General features: G+C 32.8%; 1 protein-coding gene across 5 annotated transcripts in view; it reads right to left on the reverse strand.

The window, feature by feature from the left end:
* LOC129799120 (activating transcription factor 3) overlaps positions 1 to 12,108 on the reverse strand; it is a 34,340-nt gene extending 22,232 nt beyond the window's left edge. For 4 of the 5 annotated variants that reach the window (XM_055842770.1, XM_055842769.1, XM_055842768.1 and 1 more), the window contains exon 1: positions 11,448 to 12,108. The gene's annotated coding sequence lies outside the window, so the exon portion shown is untranslated. Of the gene's footprint in view, positions 1 to 11,403 lie in introns of all 5 variants that reach the window. The other variant, XM_055842766.1, reaches the window with a different exon arrangement.
* Positions 12,109 to 12,115: the final 7 nt, after the last annotated feature.

Genomic DNA, 12,115 nt, shown 5'->3' on the forward strand with positions numbered 1-12,115 from the left:
GAACTAGGAGACCGAGAAGGTTTTCTTGGCTCAAATCTTCATTTTCACACTTTGTGTGCGGGGTTGAGCTCCGAAATGACGCTCTTTTCATCCTTCTACATCTCAATTCACATTGTTGGACTACCCGCGGGGGGACAGGGGGACAGGGGGAATGGGAGAGAAGCATCATGTGGTGCGATGTGATGAGGAAAACTTGGAAAATCTACAATAGAAATTTTGGCACAAAATCACACTAAAAACACACACACAAGATGTGAACAAGAAAAATGTTTATAGTTTGCATGAAGCAATTCTAAATAACATAATAGCATACAGAGAAAACGTGCTAAAATATAGATTGAGGGAGAGAAGTTTATTAGAAAAAGAACCATTATGTATAAAATTATTACACATATTTCAAACAGATGTTGCAATAATTTTTTTTGCTGTCCTCTCACTCTCTTTCATCTCAACTTTTTTTTTTAAATATCTTTTTACTAGTTCTTCGGGGGACTTTAAAATCATTTTGCTCTATTTTATTATTTATTTATTTATTCAATGGCACAAACATTCATTCACAAGTGTTATTTGAGACACTATTTACACCCATTTCATAAGCATATACACTATCGGTGAACTACATACATTTGGGAATAAAATTATTTTAGATCTAGAGAATCTTTGGCTCCATATAGACTTTCGCCCATAGTGTATCATATTAAAGTGAAATAAATTATCCGCTATGAACCCATCAATATTAAAAGATGCTATTCCAACAAAAAATAATCATCTGTTTTTAGCACATAATTGTTCTAAAATGCTTCTGTTTTATCGACTGTGTTGGTTCCTGTCTCAACTGTTTTTCTCAGTCCTCGCCGTGTTCTCTACCGAGCAGTTGTAACAGACTCTAACGGCGTTATCACACTTGAACATTAAAATTTTAATGTGATTCACATTAATTGTCGCTTGTGAGCGTCCAAATATGTTATTTGTGTCTTTGAGTCACTTAATATTTGGGGTTTTTCTATTTATTGATAAAGAAGTGGACTTGACCTGCAAAAATAAGTTTAAATTTACCTAAAGCATAAATATTTTTCACATTAAAAAATTAAAGAGAAAATCGCATTAATGCTATAAATCAATTTATATCAAATTTTGCGGGCCAAGTCTACCTTTTTATCAACAAATAGATCAAATTTTGAATATAAAATGATTCAAACACACAAATTACATATTTGGACTGTCACCAGCGACAATTAATGTGAATCATATTAAAATTTTAATGTGCAAGTGTGATAACACAGTAATACAAAAAAGCACTTGAGAACAATAGTGCTAAAAAACGTGTTCATTTTTCATCGGACTAGCACAATAAATTAGTAGGGGCTGCAAGATTTTTAGCATTTTTAATAAATTCCGTCAGGGAAAATCAAATTTGGTAGACTATTACATTTGGATTATAGCTTCAGCATACCTTTTAGATCAGAAAAGTTTCATGAAATCGAAATTCGCGTCCTTTTATTTCTCAAATGTAAATAACCCACAATCCTATTCCACAATCCCACTCTCTTTCACACTCAACTTCTTCTTTTTTTTAACATCACAACAAATTTAATTTAGTTAAATTCAATTTAAGGTTGATCGAATCGGACAGACATACGTAATATATTTGTAAAAAGGATCTGTATGTATTATACGGGCTTCAGACCTCAGGCTTAGCCATGGCTTGACCCTCTAACAGTTTCCAAGTGTCAAGGCACACATCGAAAACACATTTTACTGCATTTAAATTTAAATTTACTCCATTTATTTACATTTTCTTTCAGGAGAAATGACTGTAAGATTATAACTAAATGGACAAAAACAACTTTAAATCAATAGAAAATTTGTAATCGCAGTAAATGTGAATTTTTTGATGATCGTCTTGAGACAATCTTACCTGATAGTCATAGTCAAGATATTTTAAAAAATTTAACTTAGGATTGGATTATTAAAGACAAATGACCTAATAGATTCTGAAAGAGCAATAAAATTGGTTGCCATTTAGGATTCTGAGACCTTCCGGAACTGGGCTAAATCTCTATTCTGAAAACCACTTTAGGGTAAGGCATTTTAAAAAGGTTCAGAGTATTAATTTTCGGTTAGAGACTGAAGGAAGAGGGGATCTTGGCGATTTGAACTATATTTCTCAGACTTTGACGGACGAGGATTTGTGATGATGCGATGGTTAGGTCGTCACAAAAAGCTCGGAAGAGCGAACATTTTACTTGTTAACGGACAGCCCCGAAGGTAGCTCAACGACCCTCTTTGTATTGTAAAATTTGTATTTCGATTTAATAACATTTTTCTAATCTAAATGGTGTGCTGAAAACATTATAAAATTTATGTCAACTGGTCGTCACAGCAAAAAATGCTGCTTTTTTTAGCTAGCTAGAAATTTGTATCTGCAATCGTAGCAAACAATACGTCTTGACGAGTCGTTAACAATAAATGTTGATACAAAGGAAATGCATTTAGAACAGTTTCATTTTGAGAAGACATTGCGTGTGTATCCTACTGTTTTCACTCTTATTCTTCTTTTAGGCGTCACTCCAAATTCAATTTAGCTCAATTCAAATTTAGATTTTGAAAGAATGCGACAGACATATTATGGAAAATGTTTGAGAAAAGGGTGTTAATTTTATTTTCATGCAATTTTCCAAAAGGTATTCCGCATGCATAAAGATTTTCTTGATTTAAAGAAGTTGAGGATGTACAAGTAAAATTTTCCTCTGATAAAAATGCAAGAAAGTACCTCGGATGGCACAGTGTACTTGCTAAAATGGGTTGTTTTCAGTAATTAAATTTCATGATAACAACTAGAAAATCTCGAGAACAGTGTTACGAATTTATTTATTATTTGTAAACTGAAATTTATAATTAAAAACAGTCAATTCGATAATGGAAACAGTTTGAATAGAGAAGTTTAGATGTAAAATATTCAATATGAATATTTAATTTGAGTCAGAATAATTTAATCTAAATCATTATTTCTATATAAATGCAGGAATTATCTATCGTACTAATGAAATCTATGTAGTACGTTGACGCAAGAAAATTCTGATTCATCCTTATACACCAGATGTCAATCTAATAATTTTAATTAAAGTTTCTGTTATGAACAAATTCTTAGTCAGATTCGCAATTTACTGTATGAGTGATGAGTTTCGTTTAATTGTGAATAATTTAAATAAGAATAAAATTTTGCAACGATTTACGACTAAATCTATTTAATTTTTAATTTTATACAAAATTACTGTCAAGCAATATTGATTTCTAATATTTTATACATGAGGTAATGTTCTCAAATTTAGTATCTCTCTTCAAAAACTTGTCGTATTTATATTTTTTTCTTTAAGAAAGTTTTTATTGACTTACTGCTTTTAAAAATAATCCTTCAAAGTCCCATATACGATGGGATTTTATGTGACTTTCTCCGCAATAAATATTTTACACTAATATGCGCTCGTACATTCTGGAATAATTCTCAAAGCCATTTCGCCTTTCCTGAAGAATCCGTTACAGAATAAATTTTGCAGTAACAAAAAGAGTCTCCTCCTCAATGGAAACTATACAATAATTCTTTTTCTTCCTTTTCCAATAAATTGCAATTAAAATGCCCAAAAGAGACAAATTTGGCACTCACGGATTTGTGTGGGGAGCAAGAAATCGTCGTTACAATATCGAAGCATTTTCACATCTACAAATACCAATTCACCCACAAATTGCTCAATAACATTTTATGAGTGTGCAAATGAAGATTAGGGGGAGGCTTTGATGTTTCGCACATACGCTACCATCGGACACTTCGAATTTCTCCGGTATTACTTTATAACTTTCACTGATGGCTATATATTTTAGTAGCTAGTCTTAAATCACACCTTTCCTGAAAAAATTGGGAGTCTAATCCTTTTCCCCTAGTTTTAGGAAACAAAAATTAAAAACAGGTCCAAAACTGTAATTTTGCTGTGCAATATTTCATACGATTGTGCACAATTAATATCACTTTTCTGAAAAACTACTATCACACAGGGTAGAAGGGTTATTAGGAATCAGATTTAAGTAAAAATCTTTTAGGCTGAACAGGCACTTTTTGTGGGTGGAACAAAATTCACAAACTTGACTCAGATTCATCGATCGCACATAGAAGACATGGCTTCTCTCACATTTTCCAAGAAACTTCATTTTAGATGCGATCCCTCATATTCACATCTATTGTAATCTACCGATTTGATCCACCACTAAAAAGGAAAACTTAAAAATCGTAAAGTTGATAAACAAGAAGTAATTTGACTCAAATAGGTTGCAGTTGAGTAATTATTAAGCAATTTTGCATTTCTTTGATATAAAAATATTTTTCAAGCTTGCACAAACTGAATGTGCAATGAAAGAATCACATCTACAATAAGCTCACACAGTTTACAACTGGTTTTTGACAATCTTTGACATAACCTCACTATTGTGTTGTTTTTCATGTCAAAGAAAAGAAATTGTCCGTGAGAAGCTGTTTTGTGAAAATTTTAGCTTGTTCACCTGCTGAAGCTCAATATCTGTGCTAAATCCCGATTCCTGCAGCTGCAGGAACAGGGAAATCTTCAATGATGCGCATTCAAAGGTTTTTGTGCATATCCGGCTCCGTGGAGGAATGGTGGAATCTTGTGTGGTCTTCTCGCTTGCAAAGTTTTAGTCAATTTTTAGCTTTAAAAACTTATTGATTCGTGTAAATTTGGTGATATTTGGACTTTTCAAGAAAGTATTCATCAGATTTAACCGTTTCCGGAGTGAAATTCTCGTAGAATCAAGCAAAAAAATGGTTTTTAATGTCAATAAAACATCTCTCATAAAAGTTCCAAAAAAGTGATATTAAAATGTTTTATTCCTTATAAAAATGGTTTAATCAAGTAGATTAGAGTTCCCTTTAAACAATGATGTGCAACTTTTAGTGTCCGGTGCAAAATTTACGGTGAAAATGGGGTGTTCAATGATGGCGTGAATCGTGTGCGATAATAGAAACTTGATTCATCTATCGGACAAATCGCCATTCAATTTTCATTTTCCTCTGGAGGAAAATCTAAGGATTTCCTGGGATTTTGTTTGGTGGGATTATGAACCTTATAAGTAAGACATTTTTTTGGCATAGTTGGAGAATCCATACGGTTTGCATGGTAGTCAGAAAAAATCACTGAACTTGAACATCATTTTTGTGTGCGAAAGTTCAAAGCCTCCCCCTATATCCCGCTGGAATAAAAATTTTATTGCATTCTCCAGTCTATTGATGGAATTCTCCAGTGATATTTTGCATTTTTTCTGCAGAAAACATCCGGAAAATCTTCATATGGCCGCAAAATTTTAAACGCAGAAAAAAAATATTTGTCTTTTTGGAGCTTTCGCTCTTTTTTTCTTCAATAACTTTAAATGCTCTTTCGCCGTTGTATATTTTTCCATTGAGCCCTCGCACATTTTTTGGGATTGTGTGTGTGTTTTGGAAAATAATATTTATTTTTCAACATCTCCATTGACTCCCAATCTTGGAGAAGTTTTTTTTCTCTCTCTAAGCCACATCCCCAAAAAGGAAGTTGCAATATATGGAAGAATCATATTTACAAGAGATTCATGGGCTTTAAACGTTAAGCTGCAATGAAAATTGCGAAATCTGCTGAAAAATTCGTGGTAGAGGGTGTGCTAAATGAGTAAACTTTTGTCTCTTTTTTTTTTAATTATTTGTAATTAAATTAACTATGAATGAACAAAAGATTTTTTCATTGTATTTGGTACAGAACTGAAAGTTTAAAGATACACCAATTACAATGATAAATCTATGCCTTGTTAACTTTAACAGAATTATTTTTGTGAAGTTACACAAATGTGTACTTCAAGTAAATGTGTAAATTTGCAAAAATGTGTAATTTTTGTGTACTTCTATACGTAATGTCTATATACATTTGGTGTAAAATTCGTGTAATTTTTCTAAAATTGTGTAGTACAATTTTAGAAAAAAATAGCAACTGATTACACAATTGTGTACATTCTGTTACACAAATTACAAAAATATTATACAAAATGTGTAGACATTGCGTAAATGTGTAGTAATACACAAAAATTAGACATTCATTCAATTTTAAGACGAAAGTTATGATATAATAACCAATATTTTTTTTTACTGTGAGTCATATGAATGTATTTTTTTACTTGTGCTTTTATTTATTGTGAGTCATTTTGTGGCTTAAACTTAACCCTCTATCAGGTAAGACCGTCTCCAAACGGTCATCACCAAAATCACATTTACTGCGATTACAAAATTTTTATTCACTTAAAATTGTTTTAGTGCATCTAGTCTTAGTCTTACTGACATTTCTTCTGAAGTTAAATGTGAATAAACACAGTGTATAGCCAATTTTAAATGCTGTAAAAGTGTGTTTTTGATGCGTGCCTTGACACGTAGTAACTGTTAGAGGGTTAATAACTAATGATTTTTTTTTAATTAGAAGTAATCACATTGCTAAAAAAATATCACATTCACAATACTGAGAGGTTAAGTGTTACAGCAGCAACACGAAATGAGGGTTGTCACAAGTAAAGTCCAACACTCGAATCAACCGAGCCAAGCAACTCTCAGATGAGGCTTGGGGTTACGCCCGTGGCTTGTTTCAACACTCATGAGGTTATTTTCAAGCCTCATCGAGTGTGAGGATGATTGTTTTAAACCTTATTGAGTATATATGAAAGCCTTACGTTTCTGTCATTATTTTTTGACAACACCATAAATTTAAAAAAAAATGAACAATTTTCTATTTTGTTTTCTTTTCGTTATTTTCAATTTCTTTATATTGCCTTATAATCTCTTTACTTTAATTAACTTTTTTAATTTACTTTATGTTTTATTCTTTCTCTTTGAACTCAAGGACCTTAATTGCGAGACTCTCAATGAAACATTCCTAAGCACATTTCTATTTGATTAAGTGTTTTGATACTGTGGAAACGTATGTGAAAACGGGATTGAGATGGACAAGTTGTACCTTTTGGAAATTAAATGCATATTCTGTATTAATTTTTCCAACGGAAATTATCTCGACTGAAGTATATCGAAATTAAATGGAATCTTTTAGTGAAAAAATAAATAATTTGAATACGTAAATAAAAGAAATAAACTTATCGTATGTGTCTTGAATTATCATAAAAAAGAGGTGACAAAGCGACCGAGATTTTGCAGGCTGTTCGAACTCCCGAGAAATAGATTTGTCTTATATTCTTTTTCACATTTTTAGGATGCATCTAAGATTAATGGCGATTTAAATTTCCTAATTTCTTAAAACTGCCTTGTTGATACTTAAAAAATCATTATCATTTTAATTTTAATTAGATAATCGACCAAATTGGGTGGAAATTATAGGTTTTTTGACCTCGAAGAATTGAAGATGGCGATTTTTCCGGTGAAAGGTGTCGCAGGGCGAAATCTTCAGCTGGACTACCTCCAGAACCTCCAGAACGTATCGAAAAATTTTGAAATAAGTCAAAAAATCATGTTTTAAGTCGGGACAGAAAGGATAGGGGTAATTTGGGAAAAAAGACAGAAAGGGTAGGGGTAATTTGGGGAAAAAGACAGAAAGGGTAGGGGGGTTTCCGAAGATCGAAAGTCATTATCTCCTTCCGTTTGGAATCCAAGGGGGGGAATTCTGTAACCCTGTGAAGTGATCACCTGTCAAAATGGGTGAACGCTTCACTAAAGTGATCGCAAAAGAGATTCTGTAACTGCGATACCTTCACGTGAAGGGATCACTTTTAGGTTATGTTTTTCACTTGTCAATTTTTCGGTGAAGATGATGTTATCACTCGGTGAAGCCAATGAAATTTTTTTTCATAATCAGCTTGAAAAACAGCACTACATCATTTCTAATACTCAATTCTAGTGTTTTCCATTGTTATTTAGTTCAAATATTGATGAAAATCTTAAATTTAATAAAATTTTCAACACATTTCCCCTCTCTGCTTCACGCAAAGTTACAGAATAACTTTTCTAGCAGTCGTGAAGAGAAGCCTGTGAACCTTTCACTAGTGAATCGTTCACTAGTGAAGCGTTCATCGAGTTACAGAATTCCCTCCCAGGATCGTGTGAAGTTGAAACAAAAATGGGATGATGGAAACTACTCTCACGTGGAGTTCGAGCAGTTAAAAAAAATCTCTCTAAAAAAATTACGATTACTCTTTTTTTGTCGAATTTCCTCATTTTACGATATTTTTCCTAACAAAGTACTTAAAAATTTTGCCATGTAGGGTAGTGGTACAAGTTGGACAATGATGGTACAATTTGGACAAGGCTTTTCGTCTTGATAAATTTAGTACTTCATTTTTATTTGTATATTTTTAATGCTTTAGTTTTATAATTTGGTTCCTTGAGCTTTAAAACAAATTTTGTACTGTATTTATCAAGAAAAAAAGCCATGTCCAAATTGTACCGGCGAATTGTCCAACTTGTAACACTAATTCCAAATTATATCACTTTACCCTAGGCGATTGTTATATCCCTCTGACAAACAATTACCTATTAGTGTTATAAATCTATCCTTTTAGAATTTAGACTAATACTACGCAGTAGAAATTAGTTGAATTTTCCTGAGTTAAATTCCTAAAAATGCAAGGATAATCGTAGTAATCGTTCACAGTGAATATAAAAAATTACTAAGGTTATCTTAGATAATAGACGTAACACTTATAGTAATAGTATTTACAAGAATGATTGTAGCAAAAAAAATATTTTTTTTTAATGTGAACATTTATTTTACAACGATTCTCTATTGAAATTTCAACTCTTCGGTTCAACATTACAACGATTGATCGTTGTATTTTTAACATTTCACTTTGTATTTACTATGTCAACTGATTTCAAACAAGTAGAATATATTTTATAAGATTCCACTGTCAGTTAAGAAACTTATTCTTTTTTACGATATTCGTGTTACTTCCATTATACAGGATAATCGTAGTATTTTCACTCACATGTTACTGTGTTAAAAGGTTTCCAACGAGTATGTATAGTTAGACTCTACTTTCGGCTGAGAAATGAATACTTTTCTTCGATAATTGTGTTATTTCTATTACATAAGATAATCGTAGTACATTTTACAATGAATATTAACTCACATCGTACTATGTGTAACATACAATTAAAATTTAATTGAGTTTTTCTAAAAGTTCTTTCGTTCTATTTTAATTATGATTCAATTTTTTACAAGCAATTAAAGTACCTCAATTAAAAGAACCCAGAAGAAAACTAATTAAATGTTTAGCGAAATTTTGAATTCTAAACTTAAAGAAAACACCAAAGATTCACGACGTAATATTGGGTGCTAAAAAGACGAAGAATAAATTGTGCAATGCACCAAAATTTAATATTTGGCATTCAATTTGAGAAGTTTTGTGGGCATTTGAGCATTTACGCGAATCTTTCCATCTTCTTTCCTCCTTTTAGCAATTGGTAGAAAATCCTACACCACATGGTCACAAAAAAAAATTGAAGATGGAACCAGAAAAAAAATCAACAAAAACACATAAATTAATGGTGAAGCTTTATGTTTGCACATTTTTTTTTGGGGGCCTCTTCTTTCTGCTTTTTTTTTTTGGTTTCGTATCTCCTCCTTTAATCCACACACTCCCAGTTGAAGAAAAAAAAAACGTAGCGCGTTTTTCTTGCGCTTTTGGTACGAATTGAAGGAAAGAAAAAACTTTATTATTTATTTCCTCCTCCTTTTTGGCTTAATCTCCTTCCTTCGTTTTGGCATTATACGGTGAGAATGGTAAAAGAAGCCATTGGGATTTCGGGTGGCGGTGTCACGGAATCTACGGAATCTTTTCCTTGAGTCTCTTCATTTTTTTCCCTAAAGAACGCACACCGACGCACTGGGTGGGATATTTATTTGGAAAAACTAAACACTGTGTGGTGAATTATTATTTAAGAGCGACCTTGATGATATTAATGGAATGCGCGTCTCTGCGTCTCGTTGGCTTTTTTTTCTAGTACGAGTATCACCCCAGTGTTTTGTCCCAAAAAACTATTTTTTCTTATTTTTTGGGTCAATTTTCTGAGAAATAGCCACAAAATTCAAGAGAGAAGCTGTGGCTTGTGAAGATTCTCTTGAATATCAAAAAGGAGCACGTTTAGTGCCAAAATGCCATGTCTTAATTCTAAAGTAATCTTGAAGATTTATCTCTGAAAATCCACAGTGAGAAGTGGATAAAAGTGTGGATGGAACTGGTTAAAAAAAAAGTGTGGAATATTTAATTTAGAATTTCAATATTGATTATATAACACTTGAACCGACGGTTTTGTCTCTCTTCGCTACTTCATTCTATTTGTGCAGATTTTCTTTTTATTTTCCTACATTTTTTTTATTTTATATATATTTGCTGCTGTTTATAATGGACATCCGTTTCACATTTTTATTTTTCTATTTTTTTGTCTTTTCGCATTTTGTATTTTTTCATTGAGTTTCCTTCACCACCCAATTGGGTGGATATATTAAAAAAGAAAAATAGTGTGTGTTTGCCAGGAAGGAAGAAAAAAAAAGTTGTATAAAGAATAAAAATAACTCAACAAGTTTTCTCATCTAATCTTCATCATCTTGTTCATCATCTCTGGGTGGAAAATTGCAAAACAACTCTCTACGGAGTATTTTTCTATTTTCCCACCTCATACTTCTTTGGCTATTGGGAGTGACACCTGTTGGTCCTCCTCATTGACCCACACACCCAGAGAGTGCTTGAATACACAATTTCAGAAGTGGGATCACCATATTAATCAGTGTCATATTTCCCACTTTAAATTTACCCTCGAATTAATTGATAAAATCTTTCATCCACCCTCAAGGGGATGGATTTTATTCACTCTCTACCTCGCACTCTCTCTCTCTGTAAAAGCACCCATATTCCACATGTTACGTGAGGACAGAATTAACCGCCTGGTAGAAAACGTGCCGCAAAAAAATATGGTTACAACAAAAAAAAAGGCACAGAGAATAAAAAGAATCAACTTATAAATCACAAGTCACACCTTTTTTCGCGACAGTCACAGGAATGAAATACAAAAAAAAATCAATTTAAATGTGTGCTAAAAGAAAGAGTAGCGGGCGTTAAATTCCAGTATCGAACTCTTTTTTTTTGCGCTCTGAGGAGCGGTTTTGTCAAAAAATAAAAATTATATTTATAAAATATATGGGTGGGAAAATTGAAAAATAACCCACGGCAATGATGTATACATAGGGGAACATGTGATTTGAGATTAGAGGAGCAAAATTTTCACCATGGTACATTTTCCTCAATCCCTTTTTACCACCCCGCTCTTGGCACCAAAACAGCACCTTATCAAACAACACACATTCACCCAGCACACACCTGCAAAAACTCTTTTTTCATCCGTTCAGAAAAAATTTTCGCACCTTGTGTAAATTTTGGCTGTTTGCTCAATTTTGGCGCTGTCCTTGTGACAATTGTTGAGTGATATTTTGTAGAATTCTTCATAATACACAAATTTGCACAGTATCCTGATTTTCTGGGCACCAACACTATCAATAATCTCTTATTAATCCTTTTTGTGCTCTTTTCAATCAAAAGTCAGAGATACTCCTATGTTAATGCTTCAAACTCTGTTGTTCTTTTTTTTTCTACCAGGACTATCTCTTTGATGTCCGTACCACTCAAAGTGCGCCAATATACTGAGCGGCGAGTGTCGAATGTAAAAAGTTTGAGCGGCGATATTTGCCGTGTTGTTTTTTCATCTCCCTCATTCTCACACCAAATCATCCACAAACTTAAGTATTCGCAAATGTTGGTGCCCCATGTGGCTAAAAATAGAAATGTACTCATGCTTTGGACCCCATTCATTGGTCAACTATGATGACATTCACTTAATAACGTGTCCTCATTGGTTGATGCGGCATTTAGTGTGTAAAAAAGCTCTCGCACCATCTCATTCACTCTTACACATGAGACTTCTTTCAAATGGCCCAGTGTCGTGACTTCTAAACTCCTCAATATTTTAATACCCACAAATTCCACACAGAGAATCATATATATTTAATTTGATGTGGTCGGCACTGGTTCCTCG

Source organism: Phlebotomus papatasi, chromosome 1, assembly GCF_024763615.1.
Source record: "Phlebotomus papatasi isolate M1 chromosome 1, Ppap_2.1, whole genome shotgun sequence".
In the NCBI taxonomy this organism is placed as follows: Eukaryota; Metazoa; Arthropoda; class Insecta; order Diptera; family Psychodidae; genus Phlebotomus; species Phlebotomus papatasi.